At 36.1% G+C, this 12617-nt stretch overlaps 1 long non-coding RNA gene and 1 other non-coding gene across 4 annotated transcripts in view; one reads left to right on the top strand and one right to left on the bottom strand.

Moving 5' to 3' along the window:
• Nucleotides 1-639: 639 nt before the first annotated feature.
• The window catches only part of LOC108404974 (uncharacterized), a 55294-nt gene continuing 43316 nt past the window's right edge, over nucleotides 640-12617 (bottom strand). The window contains exons 7-9 of one of the 3 annotated variants that reach the window (XR_012127031.1): nucleotides 5243-5317; nucleotides 3134-3266; nucleotides 640-973 (exon numbers count right to left, since the gene is read on the bottom strand). This is a non-coding gene — a long non-coding RNA (uncharacterized lncRNA). The remainder of the gene's footprint in view (nucleotides 974-3133; nucleotides 3267-5242; nucleotides 5318-12617) is intronic. The other 2 variants (XR_012127032.1, XR_005056812.2) reach the window with 2 other exon arrangements.
• Nucleotides 5615-5716, top strand: LOC118968936 (U6 spliceosomal RNA). Its single transcript, XR_005056819.1, has one exon. It is a non-coding gene; the product is annotated as a U6 spliceosomal RNA (small nuclear RNA).

Raw genomic sequence — 12617 nt, forward strand, 5'->3', positions numbered from 1 at the left:
TTCAAAATGTGCAAAATGTGATGATTCTTCCCATTTCAAATTGCTGTTGTCAGAATAAAATGAGATGATTTAGAGAATGAATATACGCAGTGGCTGTGACATTCTCATATTCATCACTGCCATCATCATCTCATCAAAAGGCATGTGTGTGTGTGCAGGAATCACAAATTCAAGGAAATACGCAGGACAAGCTCAGTATGGGATAAGACTGTGATAGCGCTGCTCCCCTCACACTGGAAGACTTGGAATGGACAACAGCCCTTTGTAGCTTTCTCATGCAACCTGCTGTGTTAGTTAAGAATGCAGAAGGGAGGAGATTAGCTATTGCCAACTGATTGTGTACTTAGCCTAGCCAGTTTGTCTTTTAATTCTTCATTAAGGTAGTTGATGATAAGATTAAAAATGGTTTCTGGAGAGAATTCTTCCTGAAACAAATTGTCATCTGGAAACTCATATAGGATACCACCACTCCATACAAATAGGAAGCCAATGACACAAAAATCATTTACTTTGGGGAATTGTAAAGATGACTGTTATTCATGAGGGAAAAAGATAGTCCCCTTTAGACATATGTGCTGCACTGCTCCAGGAGTAGCTACATATTTTCTCCCTTTTCCATTCAAAACAAGGACAATTAGAAATAATCGAATTTATTCCAGGTAACAACTCAGAATACGTATTTAGAGATGAAGAGGACTCCATCAGCAGGAAGCATTCATCAATACCTCATCTGCTGCTGGAGTTACACCTTCCAGAGTCCCACTGCTGTCTGTCCTCAGATCCGTGCTGCTCAGCAGGTTTAGGCCCTCGGTGGAGTGCCCAGTCAAATAAACCGAGCCTTACACTTCATCAGAACAACGATGGCCTCCTTCAGACACCCAGAGATCCTTGAAAATTCAGTCTTTTAACCAAAGGATGTGGATGTTTCCTTATGGGCATCATTAAAGATCTGGATGACAAACTTTGTTCCCTGCTGGACCAAAAAGATAGTAAGGTTTAAAAGACAGTCTGCCTCTTTCAGCGGCTACTACTGATTACTAAATGATCTTATAAACACAAATTGTTGAGGATCTAACATGCTCGCAAGCACACTTAATAATCATAATAGATGGCTTCTGCAGAACGAACAGGCTGCTTAATTTTATGGAAAAGAAAAATAATAAACCCAGAGTGAGGACTTGAGTTCAAGTTCAAGATCAATTACTAAGTAGCTGACTGATGTGTGGGACTGGTCATTTCATGTCTCAGAATGTATTTACTCATCTATAAAATGGGAATGCTAATGTTTATTTCAGGTTCCTCATAACACTGTGGTGGAAATTAAAACTGTGTGTGTGGAAGTGCTATGGAAACTGTAAAAGGAACTGCCACATAAATGGCATTATTATTATCAGTTTCTAAGAATTATTGAACACCATACCCTTAGACCACATCAGCAAGCTGACACCAGACAAATGAGAACTCATTACTGTGTCCTATCCCATTGTCTCAGGCTGTTTTCACTCTCAGCTGATAGGGTGGACCTATTGTTGCGTGTTAGCAGAAATCCTTGATAGAGGGCATTTCTCTAAAAGTGGAAAGGATTTCTAGCTCCTGTCCCGTCCTGTTTCTTTCCACATACCTATGTAGCCAAACACTCAAAATTCTTGAAGCAAGAAAAGAGAAGCATGGTTTTAGTTTGTCAAGAATTTTTATAGACCCAAATGGTTATAGCCTCAACTCCTGCATATCTGTAGAACAATAGCAATTTATCTACCAGTTTTTGAGCACTTACTGTAGGTTATGACATAAACTCTTGATGTGGAGTATTTTGTCTAATCCTTACACCAGACATATGAAACATTGTTACACTCCAAATTGAAAGATTGGAAATTGAGGTTTGGAGAAGTTAAACAACTTTCCTGAGTTACATAGGTAGCAATAAGTAGCAGAGATGGGAATAAATCCCAGGTCTGTGTGGCTCCAGAGTACATAGTCTGAACACTACATTATCAAGTTTTTCTGAAAAGTTGTCCTATTGTTACTGTTAGTCTTATCTAGAATCTACCCTTGGGATAAGTTGTTCTATAGGATATGGACTTTCTTCACCATCAACTAGATATTGTCTGATGATTCATTTTTTCCATCCAACAAATATTTATCAGGTACCTACTGTCTGCAGCACAGGGGAGGAAATGGTCATAAGGTATGAATGGATCTAGTCCCTTGATCTTATAGATCTTCCTTGTACGGATACTGGATCAACTACAACTTTCTCCCTAAGATATATTTATGTGAGTTTCATTCAGAAAATCTCTTCAAATTAAAATACAAACTCATTAGGATATTGTACTTAGTTTATAAAAAGATTTACCTCAACATTCCTTCAGTTTCATTCATTCAATTAGTGAAGCAATAAACATATTTGTTAGATACCTCTTAGGAGTCAGATGTTATGCTAGCCAATCTAAAGATAATATTGCATCTATTAAAACCCTTGTTTGCTCCAATTATTCCAGAAATACTAGGGAACACCAAATGTTAATACATGTTAATTCTCAGTTATCTGTCTTGATGGGGAAAGAAGATAGTTGGGATAAAAGGTGTATGTATATATAACTTCTGAAATCTATGTATCAGTATGACTAAGACTCTGAGAGTCTTCCCACTTTAAACTTACACAGATCTTTTAAACTTATAAACAGTCCACTAATTTTGTGCTGTGGAAGAAGTATTAATAAACAGAATAATAGCTAAGAATTAAGGTCAAAAAATAGGTACAGGGAAAAATGAAAAGCAGCCTGGGTAATCCAGATGCTAAGCAAATTCTTGAATACCCACATTGTTTTCATTGTGTTTGTCATGGTTGCTGAGCACCCAGATCAAACCAAGCTTTCTTTTTTTCTGAGTGGTGATACCAGTCTATACCATAAAGTTTATTTTCAGCTTTGTAGGGGGCTTCTCGTTGGAGAGATAAATTCTCCTTGAAGTAAAGAGCCCTGCTATAGTTCTTCATACCTCCACAGTGAACAAAAACATTCCAGGCACACAACAGGCACTAAATGTGCTTGCTAATTAATAGATTAAGATTTTGGGGAAGGTAACAGTAGTACATGAAGAAACAGTTGTAGAGACCAAAGTCAAAGGTATTTACCTATAAGCCATTATCTTCCCATTTGTTGAAGGTAGTTTAGAATATTGTAGTTAAGAAGCCAAATTCTGTCATTTCTTATTTCTGCATATTTGGACAAATGACTTAATTTAACAGTGCTTCTGTTTATTCTCATCTGTAAAAATTAAGGTAATATTGTAAAATTGTTGTGAGAGTTAAATTAGTTAATACAGAGCAGCATTTACAACACTGACATACATCTTAATTATTATTTGTGACCCTTCTAATTTTTGAGAATGTAAAACTTTTAAAATGTGAGAATAAGATATAGTAGATTAGTTCATTTCAAAGATTATAGTAAATTTAGTCATTATCATCACTTAAGCTTAATTTAAATAATGAAATTCAAACTTGACTTCCTGGTAAAGAGAGCAGATTGCATACATGCACCTACTTTCACCCCCTTCCTAAAGTGCCAGAAAATAATACTTTAAAAGGACAAACCCACTAGGGTTTGGAGAAGAGAAGAGACAACTGCATCAAAATATCTTCAATCAGACCCTTACAAATATGGAAACTGGATTTATAAAAGTTCTGTCATTGATTGCAGAAGAGTGGGAAAGGATGGAGGTAAAGGAAAAAATACAACAGAACACCCAAGAGATAGGGGACAATACCGAAAGATCTAACCTATGTGTGATTATCAGGCCAGGAAGAAAAGATGAGGAGGAATAATACATAAGAGTTTTCTAAAATGAGTAACAGGAATCAAATAAGAGTTCCAAGACCCTCAAAGATCACAAAGCAGAATAAATGCTCTCTTCCCAAGAGAATCCCCACACCAGAGGCATATCATATTCAAACTTCTGAAAACCAAAGACAAAGAGAAAATTATGAAGGCAGCCAGTGCAAAAAGACTTCCATATAAAGGAATAAAAATTAAACATTAGACTCCTCATCAAAAACTAGCCAGCCAGAAGAAAATGGAATGTCTCTGCAGCTGAACAACAAAAACCTGTCAAATCAAAATCATATACCCAGCAAAAAATACCTTTCAAAGAGGAAGGAGAAACAAAGACTTTCCCAAGCCGAAAACCAAGACCAAAGCCAAAAAATGAAGCTGAGTGAATTCATTACCAGTAGATCCATACTATAAGGAATGTCAAAGGAAGTTCTTCAGGCGAAAGAAATATAAAAGTAGACAGAAACTTGAAATTACACAAAGAAATTAAGAGAACCGGAGATGGGATAATTAAAGGTAAAAAAAGTTCAACACTTATTTTATCGCTCTAGAAAATAAAAACCTAAAGCAAAAATAGTAGTGTTATGTATTAATAGCATATGAAAGAGTAAACACATGGCAATACTGGAGCAAGAAAAGAAGTGAGAAATTGGGGATTTAATGTTGTCCTCATACTAGACATGAAACAGAATATTATTTGAAGGTAGACCTTGATTAAATAATATATATATGGTAAACCCTAAGGTAACTACCGAAGATTTCTCAAAAGAGGTATACATGATAATCCAATAGGGGAAATAACACTGAATCCTTTAAAAATGCTCAACCAATCAAAAAGAAAGGGAAGAAGAAACAAAGAACAAACAGGACAATGGAAAACAGCTGCGTAGATGGTAGATTTTAATTCGATCCTATCAACAATCAAATTAAATGTAAACCAAACTAATTAAAAGATAGATCATTAGGTTAGATAAAAATCAAGATCTAGCTATAGGTTGTCTACAGAAATATCGCTTTAAATATAAAGACTTGGATAGGTTAAAAGTAAAAATTTGATAAAAGACACGTCATTCAGACACTACTGAAAAGAAAGCTGAAGTAGCTTAAGATAAGAAATATTACCAGTAATAAAGAGGCTTGTTACATAACGAAAAGGAGTTCAATTCTCCAAAAAGTCAAATGCATTAATGATTTTAATGCCTATAAATTCACCAGCTTAGAGCAAATTGACAAATTCCTTGAAAAGCACATTTCACCAAGAAGAAACAGAAAAATTTAAGTATCTTTATGTCTGTTTTCAAAATCGAGTTCATAATTAAAAATCTTTCAGTGAAGAAAACCCCAGGCCCAGATGGCTTTACTCACACATTGTATTCAGGGTTTAAGGAAGCAGCTAATACCAGTCTTACCAAACTCTTGCAGAACATAGAAGGAAATACTTTTCAAGGTGTTTTGTGAGGCCAGCATAACCCTGATATAAAAACCTGACAAAAACATTACAAAAAAGAAAATTATGGAACAATATCCTACAGGAATAAACATACAAAATCCTCAATAAAATACTAAAAAATCAAGTTCAGCATTATATGAAGAGGATAAATGTCATTAATAAGTAGAGCTTATGCCAAGATTAAGGTTGGTTTTACATTATGAAATCAATAGCTATAATTCATCACATTAGTAGAATCAAAGAGAAAAGAGTATATCTCTATTGATACAAAAACATTTTTGATAAAATTTCACACCATTCATGAGAAAGCTATCAAAAAACTAGGAAAAGAGGGCTTTCTTTGGCAGCACATATACTAAAATTCAAACAATAACAGATTAGCATGACCCTGTGCAAGGATGATATACAAATCTGTAAAGCATTCCACATTTTTAATCATAATATAAGTTGGTCATGGGGATAGTAGTACAGTATGGAGAATATAGCTAATGATGGTGTAGCATCTTTCTATGTTGACAGATAGTAATTGCACTAGTTGGGGTGAGGATTTAATAATATGGGTAACTGTTGAACCACTGTGTTGTGTTCTTTAAACCAATATAAATTAATGTATCAATTATACTTTTTAAAAAAATCTAAAAAAACAGAAAAACAAAAATGTCTAGGATAAGAAAAGAATTTCATCCACCTATAATGGGCAATAGTTAATGTCACATTTAATAGTGAAATATTGAATACTTCTTGGTTCAGGAACAAGACATTCACTCTCTCTACATCTATTCAACAATATATTGGATGTCCTAGACAGTACAACAATGTAAGAAAAAAATAAAGGTGTACAATTTTAAAAGAGAGAAGTAAGATTGTTTTTTTCACAGTTGACATGATTGTATATGTAAAACATCCTAAGGAATCTATCCCCAAAAAACTACTAGAACTGAAAAGTGAATTTAACAAAGTCACAGGAATCAAGGTCAAAATACAAAAAAAATTTTTTTACATTTCAATTTTTTTCTAGCAAACAGAAAATGAAATCAAAAAGCAATTCATCTACAATCACAAGAAAAACATAAACCACTCAAAAATAAATTTAAGAAAATATATGTAAGAGTTGTATTCTGAAAACTGCTACATATTGTAGAAAGATATTAAATAAAAACTTAAACCACATAACACACTTAGGGATCAGAAAAAATTAAGATTGTTTATGTGTTTATGTGTCAATCCTCCTCAAATTGATTCAGAGCAATACCAGTCAAAATACAAAAGCCTCCAGGAGGCTTTTAGTAGAAATTAACAAGTTGGTTGTAAATATATATGAAAATGCAAAAGAGGAAGAATAGAAAAAATAATGTTAAAAAGAAGAACAGATTTGGAAGACATATCACCTGCTTTCAGGACTTACTATAAAACCACAATAATTAAGACACTGAGTTATTTGCATAAAGATAGATAAACAAGTCAGTGAAGCAGCATAAGGCCCTGAAATAGATCCACACGTCTACAGTCAATTGCTTTTCAAAAAGCAGGCACACACACACACAATAGGGAAAGAAAAGCTTTGCAACAAATGATGCTAGAACAATTGTATATCCATATTAAAAAAAAAAACCTCAACCTCAACCTCACACCATACACAAAAATTAGCTTGAGGTAGAAGGCCTTTATGTAAAATTTGAAACTGTAATTATAATCTTCGATGTTTTCTAAAAGAAAACATAGGAAAATAATCTGCATAATCTTGTGGTTGGCAAAGATTTCTTTGACAGGAAATAAAAAGCAGTAGTCATAAAAATAATAATAAATTGGACATAATCCACATTTAAAACTTGTGCTCGTCAAATGACACCATAAGGAAAATGAAACGATTAAACAGCCTGTGAGAAATATTCACAAAACCTATTTCTGACAAAGTTATACAAGAACTTCTACAACTTGATAACACAAACACAACCCAATAGCCAAAAACTGGAAGCAACTGTACATGACCATCAAACAAATACATTTATAAACAGTAGTACACTCACACAATGGAACTCTGTTTGGTAATTGAAAGGAATCAATTTCTGCATGAGTTTCAAATTAATTTGAGCAAAAGATACCAGACACAAAAAAGTACCTGCTGTATGATGCCATATAGAAAGTTCTAGAGCTTCCTAGAAGTCTAATTAGAGTACCTACATTATGGAGAAATGTAAGCTATGATAATAGAAATAAGAAACATGATTACTTCCTGGAAGGGAACTGTCTGCTTAGGTATACAAGAGAACTTTCTGGAGTGATGAAATATTCCACAGTTTGACTGGGGTACAGTTATGTGGATGTGTTCCTTTGTTCAAACTCATTGAACTGTACATTTAAAGCCTGAGCATTTCATTGGCTTTTTACAAATACTTTTATTTGTAAAAAGACTAATTTAAAAAAAAATACCGTAATGTCAAGTGAAAGGAGCAAGTCACAAAAATATGATTCCATTTATATAACATTTAAAAATAGGCAAAGCAAAACAACCTATTTCTTACCATGAAATTGTTTTCTAACTAATCAATCACAAGAGCCAAGGGTAGTTGCTTCTGGGGAGGGCTGCTGGGGAGACCAATTTTTCTTCATAAAACTTAGAACTATTTGACACATTAAAATCTGTGCACATATAATAACCAGTAAAAATAAAGACAAAAAAATCATGCCCATTTGCAGGTTGGTGATGTTAGCATCAAGAGAAAATTACTGACATTCATTTCAAATAGGGAATTATTTCTGATGGGTGAATCTGGCAGAAACTTTGCGCCGTTAAGTCCAGGAGACCGAGTCCATTTGCTATTGGTTGTATAATCTGGGCCACCTTGTTACTAGTCAAGCATAAAAGACAGTGGGGGGAAATTCAGCCCATCAAGTGTGACAATACACTGAAAAAGTGTGCATTAAATTAGAGTATGGGAGTAGACTATGACAGAAAGCCGATCTGTACCCACTAATTACAAAGTCTCACTTTCACTAAACTGACACAGATGTTAAGTCAAATTAAATATCATCTAATTAACCAGTATGTACAAGATTTCAAGACCAGGGACCAGGCATTATTCAGCTGAATAAATGAATCACAAGGACTTGTAAAGTCTCCGGCAACCCAGATCTGCCATCTCAGCCAACTGCTACAAGGTTAGGCCATTTCGTTTTCACACTTCTCTCCTTTCAGGGCTCTGCTTGTAATATTTACAGAAAAAGGCAATGCTGGTAAACAGTTTCACACAATGAGGTGTGAGAGTTGATAGGGTCCTATTCAAGCTCTGAACTCCCCTGATGAGCTGCCAAAAGTTGTTATGAATGGCCCAGCTGACAGGGTGATGACTGATAAAGGAAAAACAAACAGCTCGGGTAATTCATGAAAACACACAGCGCCAAGACAACTCAAAGTGGCGAGTGACAGTTAAGATAATGGAATTTTGGAAGCTGTTCTTAAGGGGGTCCTCTTTCTACAATTATTCTGCTAATAAATTCTCCCTTAATGTAGCTGGATCTTCAACTTTTTTCTATCAAAAAATATTTATTATGATCCCTGGCAGAGAAGTGCTGGCCTTGGATTTTTAAATAATGGTCAGTTTTTCATACAATTTCCTCCTCCCAGAGTCGGATGACTTAGTTGAGGCCTGTGTCTGCCATTTAAAGAAATAGAATATCCTATGTCCATTTCTATTACTAGAAACATTTTGAAGCATTCTTCCCTCATTTCTTCCATTTATAAGCCATTTGCTGCAAACCTTTGATTAGAAATTAAATACTGGTTTACACACTCAACTGCTAATATTTTAAAGGAGGACAATTTAAATGTGGTTGAAGTCAATTTCCAATTCACATAGCCTATTTGGGGTTTATTTCCTTAAATCAGGCACGACCGAGCAAGAAAATATCAATTTGTCAGTGTTTTGCCTTTGTACCCAATGGTTTTCCATGAAATACATTGTGGTTTCTGCAACAATGGCCTATTTCTTGATTCCTATTTTAGAGAGCAGAAACACAAAGCCATATATAAAGCATGTGTGTACATGCACATAAATACTAACGGATCATGTGAGCAGAAGATCCAGGCATAAGGGGGAAATGTTCAGAAGCTATGTATTTTAGAGCCTGGCTACCTACTGTGAGGTCTGGGCACAAGCAACTAGTTAGAAATGCAGAATCTCAGTCCTATCCCAGCCCCCAGCAGAATCCAAATTTGCATCCTAACAAGATCTCCAGGTTATTTATATGCACATGAAGGTTTTAGAGGCTCTGTAATTTAGATGACTGAGTTTTCTTTAGTATTTAAGTTTCAGAGCTGTGAAAGCTTGCAAGTATGATGATCCATGCTTCACAAAATGTTTAAAACTATGTCATCAATTATTTAAAGCTACCTCAAAGTAATTTAATGTCTTCATTCAAATTTCTTAATTTCATCTCCTCCCCCTGAAGAAGTCTCAGAGCATCCTTGAATTTACCACCTTTCTAGGAAGGTTCATCCCTTTGTCAATTACCATTCTTTTACCCCAATCTTTCATAGACTCATCCAGCACGTTTCTGAGTGGTAGGCAGGGTACTAGAGACTGAATTTAAAAATTTCCACCGCTTAGTAACTACAATAGTTGGGGTGAGGATTTCATAATGTATATAGCTGCTGAATCACTGTGTTGCAGACTTGAATCCAATATAACATATATAAACTATACTTCAGTAAAAAAAATTCAGTCACTGTAGTGAATCATATGGAGGATGGAAAAATTCTGGGTCCATTTCAGGGGTATTACAGAACCCATGAGACCTATCCATGGATGGTGTGGGTTCAAGGCCCTGAGCTTAAGGATCAGATGCCCTAGAGAACCTCAATGCCAGAATGGCACTGACTTTATGATTTTGTGCACAGCTCTGTGCCTGGACTAGTTAGGCTTCAAGACCCTGCCCTGAGGCTGTTCCTACGGGAAGACCTTCCTGACTTGCCCATGCCCAGTCCAGCTGACTCAGGGGGCCTGCGGTGGCAATTACATGGCACTACATGCTTGTCTCCATAAAGTGTGGTAACTGTCGTGCTGTGTTATAATTGTTCACTTGTCAGATTCAACATCAAGATGGTTGTCTCCTGCTGGGCAAGGACATTGGTTTTACTCATCTTTCTTTTTCTAACACCTGGAAACATTAAAAATGACCAATGAATGAACACATGAATGAGTGTCCAGTATAAATCACCAAATCTTTGTGAATAACTACCTATAAACCTGGTATAATCCATGCTGGACAGCACAGTCATATTTGTGGCCCCACCATGTTACCAGCATGATATCCTTTGGCATTGTGTAGAGGCTCTAGTGGAATTACAATTCTATAAACCCAGACCCACATGGACCCTACCTGCCATTTCTCTAATCCATGGTCCTGACCCCTCTGTTACTGCACTCAGCCCTCTGGGAAATGCCCTGGTCCTAAGATGGATCTAGGCTATGGGTGTGGATGGGTGGCTCAAGTTAAACCATCTGGGGTAGGAGGAATAAATATCCTTTGGACATCCATTTGCCCAGCCACCAACTTGCTTCCTTTCACCATCATTTGTGAACTGGTGAGAAGTAAGAAGACAAAGAAAATTAGTGTGATGTCCCATACCAGCATGTAATTCTAGAGGGACTAAAATGTTGCATTCTGGACTCCAACTTTCCATCCTGTCCTAACCAAAGAGGTAACATTAGAAAGGATAAAGGGTGTTTGGTAGCCCTAGATCTGAGTGGGAGTTCTATGAACATGAAATTATGACCTGGTGACTTATTTTCTCTGGGATTCAGTGTGTTAGGACAGTCTGGGCTATGCTTCAGTAGCAAAAAAACCTCTAATCCACAGTGGTTAAATATACTACACATTGTTTTACTCACATTAAGTCCTTTGTGAACTGGGCGTTTTCACCAAAGTGGCTGTCCTCGAATAGAGCAATCCAGCCTCTATTTGGTGACATTGCCGGCTCAATGCAAGGTTCCCAGTTGCCATGACAGGGGAGGAGAGAGTGGTGGCTCATACCCACTCTTCTATGCTCCCTCTGAAAGTGACGCATGCCATTTCCATTTGCAAAAACTAGTCGTGTGCTCCCAAGGGAGTTGGGGAGCACAGTCTTTACAAAATGGGATTTGCTCAACACATATAGTATTGTCTCTGCTACATTCAAGGTCCTCGTCTACAAAATGAGAATAATATTTACCTTACAGAAGGGCTCAAAGGATCATATAAGAATTACATATAAAAGGCCTAACACATAGCAGACACTCAAGAAGTAGAGATGGTTATTTTTACTGATGCCAATAACTCCCTATTTGTTGGGCCATTAGAAAGACTTTGTTAAGTTGTGGGACACCAGACATTCAGGGAATGGATTACAGTGGTGTGAGCTAGTATGTCTATTTATCAAAAGGAGAAAACTTGGCCCCTGAGTATGACACTCAAGGTGTCACAGGGAAGTGGGAACCTGCTCAGAAAGGCCTGGTCACCACTCTGAAGCAGTCAAATCCCAATGAGACACCTGAACAAAGGTACTTTTTAATACTGTCCTGGACTTACACCAGCAGCCAACAAAACCCAGCGAATTCCACAATAGTTTATTTACATGAACAACAAAGCTCAACTTTTTTAATGGTGGTGATGTCTATCATTTTTTAAATAGTGTATCCCTCTTATTTGTTTTGCTCTCATTATACAAAGCTACTATACAATAAAGTTGCCCTTTGTTTGGTTAAGTATGTCCAAATATGTTTAATTTCAGGGTTAGATGATGCATTTTGAAGTACAGAATGATGAATCTTCAACTTCTGAATGAAGGGAAGAATATAGGAAATTAGGAATATTCCATGCAACCCCACATTACATTCTTGTTTTCCTGTTTCCTGGCTGCATTTCCCATGTTATTGTGTGCACTAAGCCTGTAAACTTAGTACTCACACACTCCCCCACCCAATTACATTTGTCCCATTGAACTGGGTGGGGAGCTGTGCTCAGCACTCCACAGAGACAGCTATGCATCACCTTCAGAGGCTGAATCTCTGAGAAACTTCTTATCCAGACATAAAAATGTATATACATTTTTTCAGTGACTGCAAAGAAAGGAGATTGAAATACAAAATTCTTTTAGGTTCATTTTTCTCTTCCCCTAAGTGTCTCATCAATGACAAAAACAGAGTTCTGTACTTTCAGCCATGGCCTTACACTAAGAAAAATTTGTTGTAAAAAATATACAAATTTTGCATCATGTCTTTATCAGAATAATATATCTAAGTTAGACCATTTATTTTAATTAGTTTCTCTAAATAAAAAAACAATATTCATAAAAC

Source organism: Manis javanica, chromosome 17, assembly GCF_040802235.1.
Source record: "Manis javanica isolate MJ-LG chromosome 17, MJ_LKY, whole genome shotgun sequence".
In the NCBI taxonomy this organism is placed as follows: Eukaryota; Metazoa; Chordata; class Mammalia; order Pholidota; family Manidae; genus Manis; species Manis javanica.